The sequence below is a fragment of the Bos javanicus genome, chromosome 28 (genome assembly GCF_032452875.1).
Source record: "Bos javanicus breed banteng chromosome 28, ARS-OSU_banteng_1.0, whole genome shotgun sequence".
In the NCBI taxonomy this organism is placed as follows: Eukaryota; Metazoa; Chordata; class Mammalia; order Artiodactyla; family Bovidae; genus Bos; species Bos javanicus.
Genome location: NC_083895.1, coordinates 1,275,339 through 1,291,621, shown reverse-complemented (window position 1 = coordinate 1,291,621; position 16,283 = coordinate 1,275,339). Strand labels below are relative to the sequence as shown.

General features: G+C 35.1%; 1 pseudogene; it reads right to left on the bottom strand.

Annotated features, from left to right (window-relative positions):
* Positions 1-417: 417 nt before the first annotated feature.
* LOC133240667 (olfactory receptor 4P4-like) lies at positions 418-1,451 on the bottom strand (annotated as a pseudogene).
* Positions 1,452-16,283: the final 14,832 nt, after the last annotated feature.

Genomic DNA, 16,283 nt, shown 5'->3' with positions numbered 1-16,283 from the left:
ATGTCAGGCATGAGAGATGGACTATAAAGAAATCTGAGTGCCAAAAATTCATGCTTTCAAACTATGGTGTTGGAGAAGACTCTTGAGAGTCTCTTGGACATCAAGGAGCTCCAACCAGTCCATCCTAAAGAAAACAAGTCCTGAATATTCATTGGAAGGATTGATGATGAATCTGAAACTCCAAAACTTTGGCCACCTGATGAGAATAACTGACTCATTGGAAAAGACCCTCATGCTGGGAAAGATTGAAGGCAGGAGGAGAAGCGGACGGCAGAGGATGAGATGGTTGGATGGCATCATCGACTCAATGAACATGAGTTTGACTAAACTCCGGGAGCTGGTGATGGACAGGGAAGCCTGGTGTGCTGCAGTCCATGGGGTTGCAAAGAGTTGGACATGACTGAGCGACTGAACTGAATGCCTGAAGACATTTATTTCAATTCCTCAAAGAAATGGTATACGTTTTCTGCTAATACCTCAAAGGACACAGGTCCTAGAGACGAGACATGAATTCTAAATCATAATGAGTATCACCCTATTTACTTTAAACCTGAATGTGCCACTTTAGCCCATACCTTCCTCATGGCGATTTTCATCTCCATGTTTCTCAGGGTGTAGATGAGAGGGTTCAGCATGGGGGCAATCACAGCGTAAAACACAGAGATGTCTTTGTCCTTGTTCTTGCTCCCTGCAGGTAGAATGTAAGTATAGATACAGGGCACAAAGAATAAAACTACAACTGTTATGTGAGAACTACATGTTGAGAGAGATTTTTTTCGCCCTGCAGAAGAATGTATTCTAAGGTTATATAATATGACTATGTAAGAAGCTACTAGAACAAGAAATATGACAACCACCACCATTCCTGAATTTGCAATCACTAAGATACTCACAACATGAATATCTTTGCACACCAGTTTTAAAAGAGGCTTCACATCACATAGGTAGTGATCTATCTGATTAGGACCACAGAAAGGTAACTTGAGTACCATGAGAAGTAAAGCAATAGAATGCCAAAAACCTACAGCCCAGGCCAGGACCATCAACATGTCACAACTCTGTCTGTTCAGGGGCTTGACGATGGCGATATAGTGATCAAAAGCCATGAACACCAAGATGAATATTTCCACACCTGCCAGCAAGTGGGCAGTGAAGATCTGGGTCATACAATTGTTATAGGAAATGTTTCTTCGTGCTGCAGCTAAGTCCGTGATTAGCCTGGGGATCACAGTGGAGGTGTAGCTGAAATCCATGAAGGAGAGGTGACAAAGGAAGTAGTACATCGGTTGTTGCATTAGATGGCTGCAGGTGATGGTGAGAAAGATGATGAAATTCCCCATTAAGACAGCCAGATAACAGAGCAGGAACAAGAAGAAGAACAGTAACTATATTTTCTTATTTCCCCACAACCCTATGAAAACAAATTCTGTGACATTGTTTTGGGTTTCCATGAAGTTGTGTAGAGTTTGGAGGACACAACAGAAATTCAGTTCATCTAAAACAATAAAGAACATAATACATCTTTAATTGCATATTTAAAGTTTTGGATTATTGTACATTGGGCAAAGATGTAGGGCACAGAAAATTTACTATAAGCAATCTATTATTTGATATTAAGAGCAGCATATTTTGAACAATATTTAATAAAATAATAATTATGTCTGGAACATAACAACCCAACCAAGAGGTGGTATTCTGATACTCATTTTATACTTGTAAAATAAAAGCAAGAGTTTTCAGAATTTGCACCAAGTCATTAAGAGATTAAGTTGCAATCAAACTAAGATGAACCTGACCCTGATACCGGAGTTCATGTTCTTGGGAACTATGCAACAACATTCACTGATCACAGAAATTTCAGCTTTTGTCCATCTCTATAAAAAATATAAAGTCATTCTCCATCCCAGCTTTTAGTCATCTATGTAATGGCTATTTACATATTTAAGAAAATCTCTCGACTTCTCCATGTGCATGTAAATCATGTACAAAGTCCCAATTTCAGATGAATATTCAATGGAACTAAATATTACTTTTGAAAATTTTGAAAAATGCTTTTAGTCATAGCAGAGCATACCTGTATTAGTTTAAAATATTTTCAGTGACTCTCCTTGTACTCATGTGTGATAAAGATTCAGAACATGGAGAGACCGGAAACAGAGAAGTTAACCACAATGTAAACCATCTGAATATAGGAAGAAATATTATTGTTACATAAAAATCCACTTTAACCTTAATTTCAATAAATGTATGTTTCAGAGGTTTCTGTTGATACTCCTTAGAGCTAGTAATTTTTTTTTTTTTTTTTTTTTTGACATTGGGCGAACTCAACACAAGGAATGACTTATTTAGTTAAACACTAAATGCCACCTTTTGGATGTTGTAAACCAAGGAGAACAGAGTGAGTATGTTGAAAAAATCAACTTTTACCCAAAACCAAATGTTTTCCACAGTAAAATCATTGTTTTAATCAAATGCTGTTAATTGTAATGAGTTGTAGAAAATGCAGCTCTTAGTTTAGCATCTTTTTTAAACAGCAGTACAAGCCTCAGCATCCCTTAATATTTGAATTAGTCATGCACTACTTACAGTGGTTCATCAGAACTTTGGAAAATACAGACTCATGGAAAAAGATCCCTCAGTGAAGGCTTTATTCTTCTTCTGGTCTTCCTTTAAACCAAAAATAAATAAATAAATAAATAAATAGACTGCCTTGTCCCTTTCTTTGTCCCTCCCTGTTTTCTCTCACACTCTCTTTCCCTGCATCCAGCCCACACACATACCACCATCACCCAAATACATATTTAGATACCAAGGATTTTGGGAGTGAAGGAAGAACATTGAGTCCAACTTTTCACATATTTTTCAGTTAAGGTGTTTCTTCCCAAAATCCCTCCTTCAAACTTTAAATTCTTAAAAAAAAAAAATCATTGAGGGATAGTTTCAAAAGATATATCAAGCTACAGTTTGAAAGAGAAAAAAGCACTTAAATAAGCATATTAAGAAAGGGGATTTATAATTAAGGTCATGATTGTACATGGACAGTATAAAAACCCATCAAGGGCAATTTGATAAAATTGTTATCAACATTTTAAGTGTTTATCATATTAGTAATAAATAAACGTATCATGAAATTAACATGTATGGTTTTCATTATTTTCTGTGTTTAGAGTAAAGTGTTAAGATGAAAACAGAAAGTGCAAGTGTAGTTTTCTCAGTCATGTCTGACTCTTTGAAAGCCCATGGGCTGTAGCCCTCCAGTCTCTGTCCATGGAATTCTCCAAGAAAGAATATTGGAGTGCATTGCCATGCCCTTCTCTAGAAGATCTTCCCAATCCAGGAATCAAAACCAGGTCTCCTGTATTGCAGGCAAATTCTTTACCATCTGAGCTGCTAGGGAAGCCCAAATGTTGAGATACTATATACTAACTAATTAAATGATCTGAGTATAAAACTTAAAAAAAAAATCATTTACTGACCATTTCACCTTTACCAACACGTACTAAGGCATATAAAATTTCAATTACTATAATAAAAAATTACATAAAATTTTTCTAAATCCCAATTATTTTTATAGAAATTTAATGTGCATCTGTGCAACTAATCATAACACTGATTTCTGCAAAACTTTGCAGTCATTTGAAATTTCAAGTGATGCTTCAGACTGTTTCTTTTTTTTTTTTTCTCTGAGACTGGGCTTTGAAACAGCAAATAGATAGATAATATATCTGACCCTCTCAGGAACTGTCCATCCAAAAGACTCTTTGAGGAAGGCATTGTTGTATATAACTTGAATTGAAAGCACACCAAAGGAAATTAGGGGAAAAAAAATTCCCATAGGCATTTTACAGCAGCCAGTGTGTATAACGTTATAATTATAAGAATAAAACTACTAATATTAATGGGGTATATAAGACGGGTTTGAGGCTTCTTTCTTTAACTAAATATCTTGAGGGTTATCATAGGAATGATTCAATAACTTTATAATGTTATAGAAACTAATGAAATATTATGGATATTTATTTTTCTATATCTCACTTCTCCTAAAATAATTTCCTCAAAAACTGAGTTTGCTGATGTTTACCAAGGTATATATAAAACACATTTAATATATTTGAAATCTTTATTATTTAATTGTGTAAATGTGGTAAGAGATAATCAGAACATGTATACTTAAAATCACTATCAAAATTTGGAAATTATTTCTCAATGCTTATTTACTCCCACTTGAAATTTAAAAGCCTTGAACAGAAATTTGTGTCAACAGCTGTCATCTAGTATTAGATTATTATTAGTTTAGTTTTTTTTTTTTTTTTTGCTTTCCTTGGTCCCTTTTAATCCCTTTGGCAAGCAGGGTGTCAGTAGAAACTAAGGGACCAGGTGTAGTAAACTGTAGTCCTTAGTTCCTATTTCTTATCAAGCGATTTTTATGGGTCATGAAGGATCCTTCTAAGGTTTTGTTTATTTTACAATATATTTTTCCTTTTTAAATTGCTCATTTCCACTCTAGATACTCACTGTACCCTAATGTATTTAACTCTTACTAGCTTCAGGGTATTTCATATTTGTTGTACTCTCCCCACACTGTCAATATCTAGAAATAATCTTTTAATAAAATCACCTTAAATTGTGGTGTTTGACTCTGTCTTCTCCTTGCTGCTTGATACTGGGAAGCAATAAAAGTCCTTAAATGCAAATTTGATTAAATAAGAAACAGTATTTGAAAGATCAAATAAAACTGGTAATATCTCAAAATAAGGAAAAGGGGGAGAGAAGTAAAGAAGAGAATGAGAAAAAAATAGAGAAAAAAACACTTGAACCAAGAATGAAATAATGTACAGCATTGCAGAATCTATGGATTTTAACAGGGTGGTAGAAAATATTAAAAATAATTGTAATAAAAATATTGTCAAATCTAACAGAAGATACAGAAAAGCAGAATTGTTGTATATCAGCTAAAGAAATTAAATTAATTGCTAAACTTCTTGACAAATAAAACTTCTGGTCCAATGAATTTAATAATAATTTATCATGATCATGTGGAAATTATCCCAGGAATAAAAGACTCAAAATGCAGCAGTTCAATTCACTGTATTAGCACAATAAAGAGAATCACAAGGTTATTTCAATAAATGCATGAAGTTAATTATAATTTTAAAATTCAATTATATATATATATAATATTTTTCAAACATTTCAGCAAATGAAATTGCCTAACCTAATATAGCAACTGTATAAGACTTACAACTACCATCACTTATAATAATGAATACTTGGTAAGTTAAGACAAATAAAAGACTGTCCACTCTTATTTCTGAATTAAATCCTAAGTTCTAGACACTGCAGTGAGGTAAAATAAAGAAACATAAGACATAGAGCTTCAAAAGGTAGGAGTAAATTTTTAATAAATATACACATATACAGAAAGAATGGTTATATGATAGAAAATTCTAAGTGTTCTGTAAAGAATCTAAGGTGGACCTAGTGGTGGTAAAGAAACCATCTGCCAATGCAAGAAACACAAGAGACAGGGGCTTGATCCCTGGGTCAGGAAGATCCTCTAGAGGAAAGCATGGCAATCCACTCCAATATTCTTGCCTGGGGAATCCCCATGGAGAGAGGAGACTGGTGGGCTACAGCCCAAGGGGTCTCAAGGAGTCTGACACAACTGAAGCGAGTTAGCATGCATGCAATCAGTTAGTTTAGCAAGTTCACAAGATAAAATTTTAATACAAAAATTAAGTGCATTTCTATAATAGCAACAATTAAAAATTGAAATTAGGATCAACATCTATATTAATGAATTAAAATTCATTAATTAAAAATATGAAACTTGAGAGATAAAGTTGAGTATATAATAATACTTGTAGAACATTTAACCTGTATATCAAAAGCAGAAAGTATTTCTTAGAAAAATTCAATACATAAGTAAGTAGATATGCCATATAGGTGAATTATAAGACATTATATTCTACCATTTTGCTTTTTAAATTTCAATGTAATTCCAATAAAATAAAACAGAATAATCAGAATAGATCAATAATCCCATTCTAGAATATACAAGCTTAAAGAAACCTGGAATACTTTCAAAAATCTTTTGTGACCACAATAAAATAAACCACAGAGACAAGAAGAAAAAAAATTATGGAGACTAAAAAACACGTTACTGAAAAACCAACGGGCTACTGATGAAATCAAAGAGGAAACTAAAAAATACCTTGAGATAAATGACAATGAAAACACAACTATACAACCTATGGGATGCAGCAAAAGTGATTCTTAAAGGGACATTCATAGCAATACAGGTCTTCAAAAAACAATAAATAACTCAAATAAACAGTCTAATATACCACTTGAAAGGATTAGAAAAAGAAGAACATACAAAACCTAGAATATGCAGAAGGAAGGAATAAAGATCACATAGAAATAAATAAAATAGAGATGTAAAATAATAGAAAAGTAATAAAACCAAGAGCAGGTTCATTGAAAAAATAAACAAAGTAGACAAACCTCTGGCCAAGCTCATGAAGAAGAAAACAGACAGGATCCAAATAAACAAAATAAGAAATGAAAGGTGAGAAATAACAAACAATACCACTGTAATACAAAAGTATGTAAGTGAATACTAAGAATAATTATATGCCAATAAATTGGACAAAGTAGAAGAAATGAACACATTTCTGGAAACATATGATACACAAAAACAGAATCAAGGAAAAATAAATAAATTGAACACACTAATCACTAGAAGTGAAACAGAATCTGTTAATAAAAAAAAAAAAAGTAAGAAAAGAAAAACCTCCCAGCAAAAAAAAAAAAAAAAATCCAGACCCAGAAGGCTTCACTGGGAAACTCTACCAGACAAAAAAGAACTTACACTAATCCTTCTCAAACTCTTCCAAACGATTGAAGAGGAGGGAACCCACCCAAAATCATTGTATTAAGCCATCATCACTCTGAAATCAAAATCAGACAAAGACAGTACCAAAAAGATATTATAGCCCAATATCTTTTTTTTCCTCATTTTTAAATTTTTATTTTTTTCTTTACAATATTGTATCGGTTTTGCCATACATCAACATGCATCTGCCACAGGTGTACACGTGTTCCCCATCCTGAACCCCCCCTACCACCTCACTCCCCATACCATCCCTCTCGGTCATCCCAGTGCACCAGCCCCAAGCTTCCTGTATCCTGCATCGAATCTGGACTGGTGGTTCATTTCTTATATGATAATATACATGTTTTAATGCCATTCTCTCAAATCATCCCCCCCCCCGCCCCGTCCCTCTCCCACAGAGTCCAAAAGACTGTTCTATACATCTGTGTCGCTTTTGCTGTCTCGCATCTTTTATGAATACAGATGAAAAATTTCTAAACAAAATATTAACAAGCCAAATTCAACAATATGCATAAAGGTCATAATTAAGTAAAGAGATATGCCATATAGGTGAATTATAAGACTTATTCTATTTTACCATTTTGCTTTTTAATTTCAATGTGATTCCAATAAAATAAAACAGAATAATCAGAGTAAATCAATAATCCCATTCTGAAATTTATGTAGAAACATACAAGTTTAAAGAAACCTGGAAGAGGAACTAAAAAGCTGCTTGATGAAAGTGAAAGAGGAGAGTGAAAGAAAGCTTAAAGCTCAACATTCAGAAAACGAAGATCATGGCATATGGTCCCATCACTTCATGGGAAATAGATGGGGAAACAGTGGACACAGTGTCAGACTCTCTTTTGGGGGGATCCAAAATCACTGCAGATGGTAATTGCAGCCATGAAATTAAAAGACACTCCTTGGAAGGAAAGTTATGATCGACCTAGATAGCATATTCAAAAGCACATTACTTTCCCAACAAAGGTCTGTCTAGTCAAGGCTATGGTTTTTCCAGTAGTCATGTATGGATGTGAGAGTTGAACTGTGAAGAAAGCTGAGTGCCAAAGAATTGATGCTTTTGAACTGTGGTATTGGAGAAGACTCTTGAGAGTCCCTTGGACTGCAAGGAGATCCAACCAATTCATTCTGAAGGAGATCAGCCCTGGGATTTCTTTGGAAGAAATGATGCTAAAGCTGAAACTCCACTACTTTGGCCACCTTGTGCGAAGAGTTGACTCATTGGAAAAGACTCTGATGCTGGGAGGGATTGGGGGCAGGAGGAGAAGGGGACGACAGAGGATGAGATGGCTGGATGGCATCACCGACTCGATGGACGTGAGTCTGAGTGAACTCCGGCAGTTGGTGATGGACAGGGAGGCCTGGCATGCTGCAATTCATGGGATTACAAAGAGTAGGACACGACTGAGCGACTGAACTGAACTGAACTGGAATACATTCAAAAATCTTTTATGACCACAATAAAATCAACCACAGAAACAAGAAAAAAAAATATGGAGACTTAACAACTTGTTACTGAAAAACCAAGGGTCATGCAAGGGTCATACAAGCATCACAAAGATGATGCAACATGCACAAATCAATTCATGTGACACACCACATCAAAAAAAGAAAAAAATAGAAAGTATTCAATTATCTCAGTAGATGAAAAGGTAATTGATAAAATTAAATATCCATGCATTATAAAAACTCAAAGTTGGTATGTAGAAAACATATCTTAAGATAATAAAAGCTATTTATGACAACCCACAGGCAACATAGCACTCAATGTTGAAAAGCTGAAAATCTTCTTGCTAAAATCTGAAACAAGATAAAGATGCCCACTCTCATCACTTCTACTCAACATAGTTTGGGATATCCTAGTCATAAGAAATCAGATAAGAAAGGGAAATAAAACATGTCCAAATTGGGAAAGAAAAGGTAAAATTATTATTACATGCCAGCAATATAATAAATATATAGAAAACCCTAAAGACTCACAAAACTATTAGAACTGATAAATTCAGCAAAACCAGTAGGATACAAGATTAAAATACAGATATTGGTTGAATTTCTTTATTATTAACTATATATATATATATATATATATATATATATATGGAGAAGGCAATGGCACCCCACTCCAGTACTCTTGCCTGGAAAATCCCATGGGCAGAGGAGCCTGGTGGGCTACAATCCATGGGGTTGTGAAAAGTCAGACACAACTGAGTGACTTCACTTTCACTTTTTACTTTCATGCATTGGAGAAGGAAGTGGCAACCCACTCCAGTGTTCTTGCCTGGAGAATTCCAGGGACGGGGGAGCCTGGTGGGCTGCCTCCTATGGTGTCGCACAGAGTTGGACACGACTGAAGTGATTTAGCAGCATATATATCAGAAAATGAAAGTAAAAGCAAAACAAATTTTTTTTCCTAAAACTGAATTAAAAAAAAAAAAAACTTACAAATACACCAGACCATGGAGGTGAAACACTTATATGCTAAAAACTATAGCACACTAAGAAAAGACCTTGAAAATGATTGAAAGAAATGGAAAGATAGTCCATGCTCTGGGATTGGAAGAATTAATATTGTTAAAATGGCCATTTTACTCAAAGCAATCTACTGATTTAATGTGAATTCCTATCAAATTACTCATGATATATATTTTTTCACATTCACCTGTTTATTTGTGTGTTTTTTTGGTTAATTTTTTTTCCTCTTTTTTATTTTATTTTTTAACTTTACAATATTGTATTGGTTTTGCAATATATCAACATGAATCTGCCACAGGTATACACGTGTTCCCCATCCTGAACCCTCCTCCCTCCTCCCTCCCCGTACCAAATGTGGAAATAGACTTTTAACAAATTATGCTATTTATTATAAATAGCAAACCAATTGGTCATGCATAAGAAAAAAAAATGAACCTTAAACATTACCACACACTACAGAAATACTAACTCAAAATGAATCAGAGACCTAGAGACACATATGTTATAGCTAACTTTGTAGAAAACCTACAAGATTTTTTTGAGTTGGAGTTAGATCAATTATATATATATATATATGACACAATAAAAACTTTAGGAAAAATTCAGTTCAGTTCAGTTCAGTCACTCAGTCGTGTCCGATTCTTTGCGACCCCATGAATTGCAGCAGGCCAGGCCTCCCTGTCCATCACCATCTCCTGGAGTTCACTCAAATTCACGTCCATCGAGTCGGTGATGCCATCCAGCCATCTCATCCTCTGTCGTCCCCTTCTCCTCCTGCCCCCAATCCCTCCCAGCATCAGAGTCTTTTCCAATGAGTCAACTCTTCGAAATGGGGGTAAATTCTTCATGTATATATACAAGTTTATGTATACACAATGGTACATATTTTTAAGTTTAAATTTTACAAAAATGAAATTTTATATATAATTCTATATAATTATATGTAAATTAATTATTGATTCATATATCTATATATACACAAAAAGCATAAATATTACAAAACAGTTGTATGTAAGCTGTGTAAAGAAGAGATTAGTAATAAGAAACCCCTAATCCTTAATTTTGCATTATGTGAATAATTTGATCATAAGCTCTACAAAGTAAGATAAACAATGTTCAATAATAACATAAAAATTTTAAAAATACCCTCACCATCATTAATCGTCAGAGCATGCATGTTAAAATCACAATAATTTGCCACCACATAGCACCTAAAAAGACTAAAAGGAAAATAACTCATTAAACCAAGTGGCAAGCACATATATGCTAAGTAACTTCAGTCGTGTCTGACTCTGTGTGACCCCATAGACGGCAGCCCATCAGGCTCCCCCGTCCCTGGGATTCTCCAGGCAAGAACACTGGAGTGGGTTGCCATTTCCTTCTCCAATGCATGAAAGCAAAAGGTGAAAGTGAAGTTGCTCAGTCATGTTCGACTTAGCGACCCCATGGACTGCAGCCTACCAGGCTCCTCCATCCATGGGATTTTCCAGGCAAGAGAACTGGAGTGGGGTGCCATTGCCTTAGAACAACTGGAAATCTCTTCCTGTGTTTTTTATATTTCTCCACCTTTATAATATTGCCTAGCATTCCATACAAACCAAGCTTTGAGTCCCAGAGATAACTAATTGGGAGCTTCCTAGAATTTCTGTCTACTTCTATAACCCACTGATGATTAGTTTTAGAGTCAGATACTTTAAAATGGCTGCCGTTAATTTTATGCCCTTACTGATCTGACTCTCAAGCAATCAATAGTAGTTTTCCCATAAAATATTTGATATTGAAAAGAAAAACAAAGTTCTTTCTCTGACATAATTGAATAACAAAACTACATCACTCATTCCCACACTGGAATTGTGTGTGTGTATGGGCTCAGTCATGTCTGACTCTTTTCAACCCCATGGACTATATTCAGCCAGGCTTTTTTCTCCATGAAAATTTCCAGGTAAGAATACAGGAGTGGATGTTATTCCCTACTGCAGGCGATCTTCTGACCCAGGGATCAAATCCATGTCTCGTGTCTCTTGCATTTGCAGGTGGATTTTTGAGAAGCCTCACAATGTAATTATGCCACCTTGTTATTAGGTTGGTACAAATGTAATTGAGGTTTCAGATTGTGAATTTCTAATCATGATAACTAGGTTCAAACATATCTTCATTAATCAAAATAAGAATCATTAAAATCAACACATTTTTGCCAATGAGAAATAAGTCTCTAACCCTTTAGAGTAAAAATTTGTACTTGAGCCTTCAAGAAACTCTTGGAAAACATTTTCTGTCTCCGTCTTGTGGAAGCATTTGTCCTGAAAAATGTTGTTGAGATACTTGAAGAAGTGGTAGTAGGGTGACAAGAGGTCAGGGTAATATGGCAGATGGGACAAAACTTCATAGCCCAATTTATTCAACTTTAGAAGCATTGATTGTCTTTGAGAAAGTCTGGACCCATTCTGTTGAAAAGTGCTGCTGGAGAGTTGCAATTTTCTGTGTATCTCATAGATTTGCTGAACATATCTTTCAGATGCAATGGTTTTGCCAGGATTCAGAAAGCTGTAATGGATCAGACTGGCATCAGACCAAGAAACAGTGGCCATGACCTTTTTTCTGGTGCAAGTTTGGTTCTAGGAAGTACTTTGGAACTTCTTGTGGGTCCAACCACTGAGCTGGTGGTTGCTGGTTGTCATAAAATCCATTTTTCCTTGCACATCACAATCTAACAGAAATGATTTATTGTTTCATAGAATAAATGACAACACTTCAAAATGATGGTTTGTTTTTGATCTGTGGTTAGCTCATGAGGCTCCCACATATAGAGCTTTTTCACCTTTCCAATTTGGTTCAAATGCCCAATGAAGATAGAATGGTTGATGCTGAGTTATTTGGCAGCTTCTTGTGTGGTTAGCTGTAAGAGATCAGCTTTAATGATCCTCTCAGTTGGTCATTGTCAACTTCCAATAGCCAGCCACGGTGCTTCTCGTCTTCAAGGGCCTTCTCTCCTTTCTGAACCTTCTTGATCCACTACTGCACTGTCTGTTTCTTAGCAGTTCCTGGGCCAATTGTGTTGTTCATGTTGCGAGTTGCCTCAGCTGCTTTATGACCCATTTTAAACTCAAATAAGAAAATCACTCTAATTTGCTTTTTGTCAAACATAATTTCCCTAGTCTAAAATAAACATAAAATAAACAGCAAATAATGTCATTAACAACAAAAAATTAAAGTGAAAAATGTGTTTTAAAATGATGTAAAACATAACTGTATTTATTTAAGAATTCATTCCAATATCAAAAGGCAAATAAAAACTGCAATTAGTTTTGTGCTAATCTAATATTCATATGAATTTAGCTTTCTTAGAAACACATAAACACATGTTCAAATAGAATCTTACATGTTCAGGCATGAACAATCTTACAAATACAATCTTACATTGTACACAATGTAAGAATACATTAATGAGACAACTCCTTAATACAAATCCCCACTCAAATTTAAGAGTTTTTCAAAGGTGTTTCTTCAGAATACCTGTTTTTAAGACAAAACTTTTCTATCAAAGAAAATAATTAATCCCTGAGAAAGAAAGTTGCAGCTACGAGACAAAGTCCTTTAGCCTTGTAGCAATTTCTTTAAATATTCATGTAATGCAAGGTGAAAATTGTGTGTGTGTGTGTGTGAATCTCCAGAACAAGAGTCACCATAGGTAGAATGATCCATTTAAATGTGTTTCCACCACATCTTTTGCCTCTTGATTACAGAACCAGAGCTGTCTAAAGAAGACCATGCCTCTAAGTGGTTCAGCTGAATCCATTCCAAGCTCAAATTCTAAATTTTGAATAGAAACATTTTGAGGCTTTGGGCTACAAAGAAATAATCAGACTTTTAGAAACAAAACAAAACTTGCTTGCTGACTACTGCCTTGATACTGAATTATCTGAATCGTCTCTTTCCAAGTGTGGCATATCTTTCATATTCAAAGAAGAGGTCATATTCAAGAAGAGGTCAGTTTGAAGATGGCATTGTTTCTGAATACTCTCAACTCTTATTAAGATCAAACCAGGGCTGTGTGACAACCTAGATGAGTGGGATGGGGTAGGAGATGGGAGGGAGGTTCATGAGGGAGGGGATATATATATATACCTATGCCTGACCCATGTTGATATAGGGCGGAAAGCAACACAATATTGTAATTTTTATTCAATTAAAAATGAATAAATTAAGGAAAATGTTAATTTAATATTGAAGCAAGCTTTTCTATAATCTAAATCTAAAGCTTATTAACAATTGTTAACTTTCTATATAATCATTGTTCCAATATTTTTCAAAGAGAGCAGTTAATCCTTACCCCAAATCTTTTTAGAGCTTCCCTGGTGGCTCAGATAGTAAAGGGTCTGCTGCAATGCGAGAGACCCGGGTTTGATTCCTGGGTCAGAAGATGCCCTGAAGAAGGAAATGGCAATCCACTCCAGCACTCTTCCTTGGAAAATCCCATGGACGGAGGAGCCTGATAGGCTACAGTCCATGGGGTCGCAAACAGTCGGACACGACTGAGCGACTTCACTTCCACTTTCCAAATCTTTTTTGATAAATACCATTAACATTCTTTGAAATAAATTTTAGGCTCATTGAAGTTAAGAAAATGAAAGGGCCCAGTTTTCCTATTCCAAAACCAGGCTTTTACAGTGAGACAACTCCTTTAGTAATCAATCACAACTAATAATAAGAATGAAGACAAAATTCAAATATACAGTAGGTGCATCAATATAATTATTAAATAAATAGATCAACAACTGTTTAGTTCAGGCATGAATGTGAAGCACTTTGCTATGATCAACCACTAAGGATGACATGACTCTGTTTGTCCTCACTAAAAGTAAAATTAGACATGAACTTAATGTACAGTTAAATGTTTCTCTGCCTTACTAATCAAATATTAATTCACTTTCTAAATGTATACACAGCCACAAAAATAGATAAAATATATATACATATATATACTTACATTACAGTGATGGTTATGTTCATATGTTTCCTCATTCAATTATTATAAAAACTGCTAAGTATATAATATTATTTTCTCTTTATAGATGAAAAAGCAAAACTTTAAAGTGCCAAGAAATATATCCTAGGTAAAATAAATTTAAACTGAAAAAACCAGGATTCTAGTTTGATCTTTCTGACTCTTAAACAAATATACTTACTCACAAGTTGCTTTTAACAACTTTCAGAATTGGAGAAGGAAAAGCTATGTCTGAGAGAAAGGTCAAGGTCAAAACACTTTCAAAGATGCAATACCACATTCTATTTGAAATTTGGAAGTACAAACATGGTATTGTTTGAGCTTGGTTTAAGATTGGTAAAGGATTATGACAAGGTTGTATATTGTCACCTTGCTTGTTTAAATGCCAGGATGGATGAATCACAAACTGGAATCAAAAATGGCAAGAGAAATATCAATAACCTCAGATACATAGATGATAGCACTCTAATGGCAGAAAGTGGAGAGAAATTAAAGAGCCTCTTGATGAGGGCGAAAGAGGAGAGTAAAATAACTAACTTGAAAAATCAACATTTTAAAACCTAAGACCATAACATCTGGTTCCAACACTTTATGGCAAATAGAAGGGGGGCAGGGAATTTGAAGCAGTGACAGATTTCATTCTCTTGGGCTCCATAATCACTTCAGATGATGACTGTAGCCATGAATTTAAAAGACAGTTACTCCTTGAAAGGAAAGCTCTGGCAAACCAAAAAAAGCATATTAAAAAACAGAGACATCATTTTGCCAACAACGATCCGATAGTTAAAACTATTGTTCTTCCAGTAGTCATGTACAGATGTAAGAGCTGGACCATAAACAAGGCAAGCAGCAAAGAACTGATGTCTTCAAATTGTGGTGCTGGAGAAGACTCTTGAGAATCCCTAGGACTGCAAAGAAGATCAAACTGGTCAATTCTAAATTAAATCAACACCAAATATTCATTGGAAGGATTAATGCTGAAGATCCAATACTTTGGCCATCTGATGCAAAGAGCCAACTCATTGGAAAAGACCCTGATGCTGGGAAAGATCAAAAGTAAAAGGAAAAGAAAGCAGGCAGCAAAGGATGAGATGGCTAAATGGCATCACCGACTCAGTGGACATGACTTAGAACAAACTCTGGTAGACAGAGAAGGATAGGGGAGCCTGACATGCTGAATTCTATGAGCTAGCAAAGATCTGGACATGACTTAGCAACTGAGCAATAAAAACAGCAAGAATAAGGAAGTTTAATAAATTCAAGGTTGCCTTAATAATTTTTCAAGTAATATAAATAATCATAACATGAAATACATGGAGAATAAGAACAGCATGACACCATTTCTTCTCCTAGGACTCACACAGATTCCAAAGATTCAGAAAACCATCTTTGTGTGTTAGGTCATCTACATCATCTCTGTGGTCAGAAATGTGCTCATGGTGGTCACCATCACTGGCAGATCATTACAAGAGTTCCCCATGTACTTTTCCCTGGCCCATTTCTCTCTCTTTATCTCTCTCTTTCTTTTTTTTAATGTTTGCTATTCCTCTGTGAATACCCCTATATTGATTATAGTTTCAATCAATTAAAAAAAAAAAAAGACCATCTTATTCAAAGGATTCATGCCCCAAATCTTTTCAGAACATTTATTCAGAGATGTTGAGATCATCCTGCTTAGTGTGATAGCCTATGTCTGATATGTGGCCATCTGTAAGCTCTTGTACTAATCAACCATCATGGACTGGTGGGCATGTGGACTGCTACTGACAGTGGTGTGCATGGGAGGTTTTCTTCATGCAACCTCTTACTTTTCTGATTACTCTTCTGTGGTCCTAATGTCATAGATCAGTTTTTGTGTGATCGGAGTCCTTGCTTAATTTTGCCTGCACAGATACACTCTAGGAT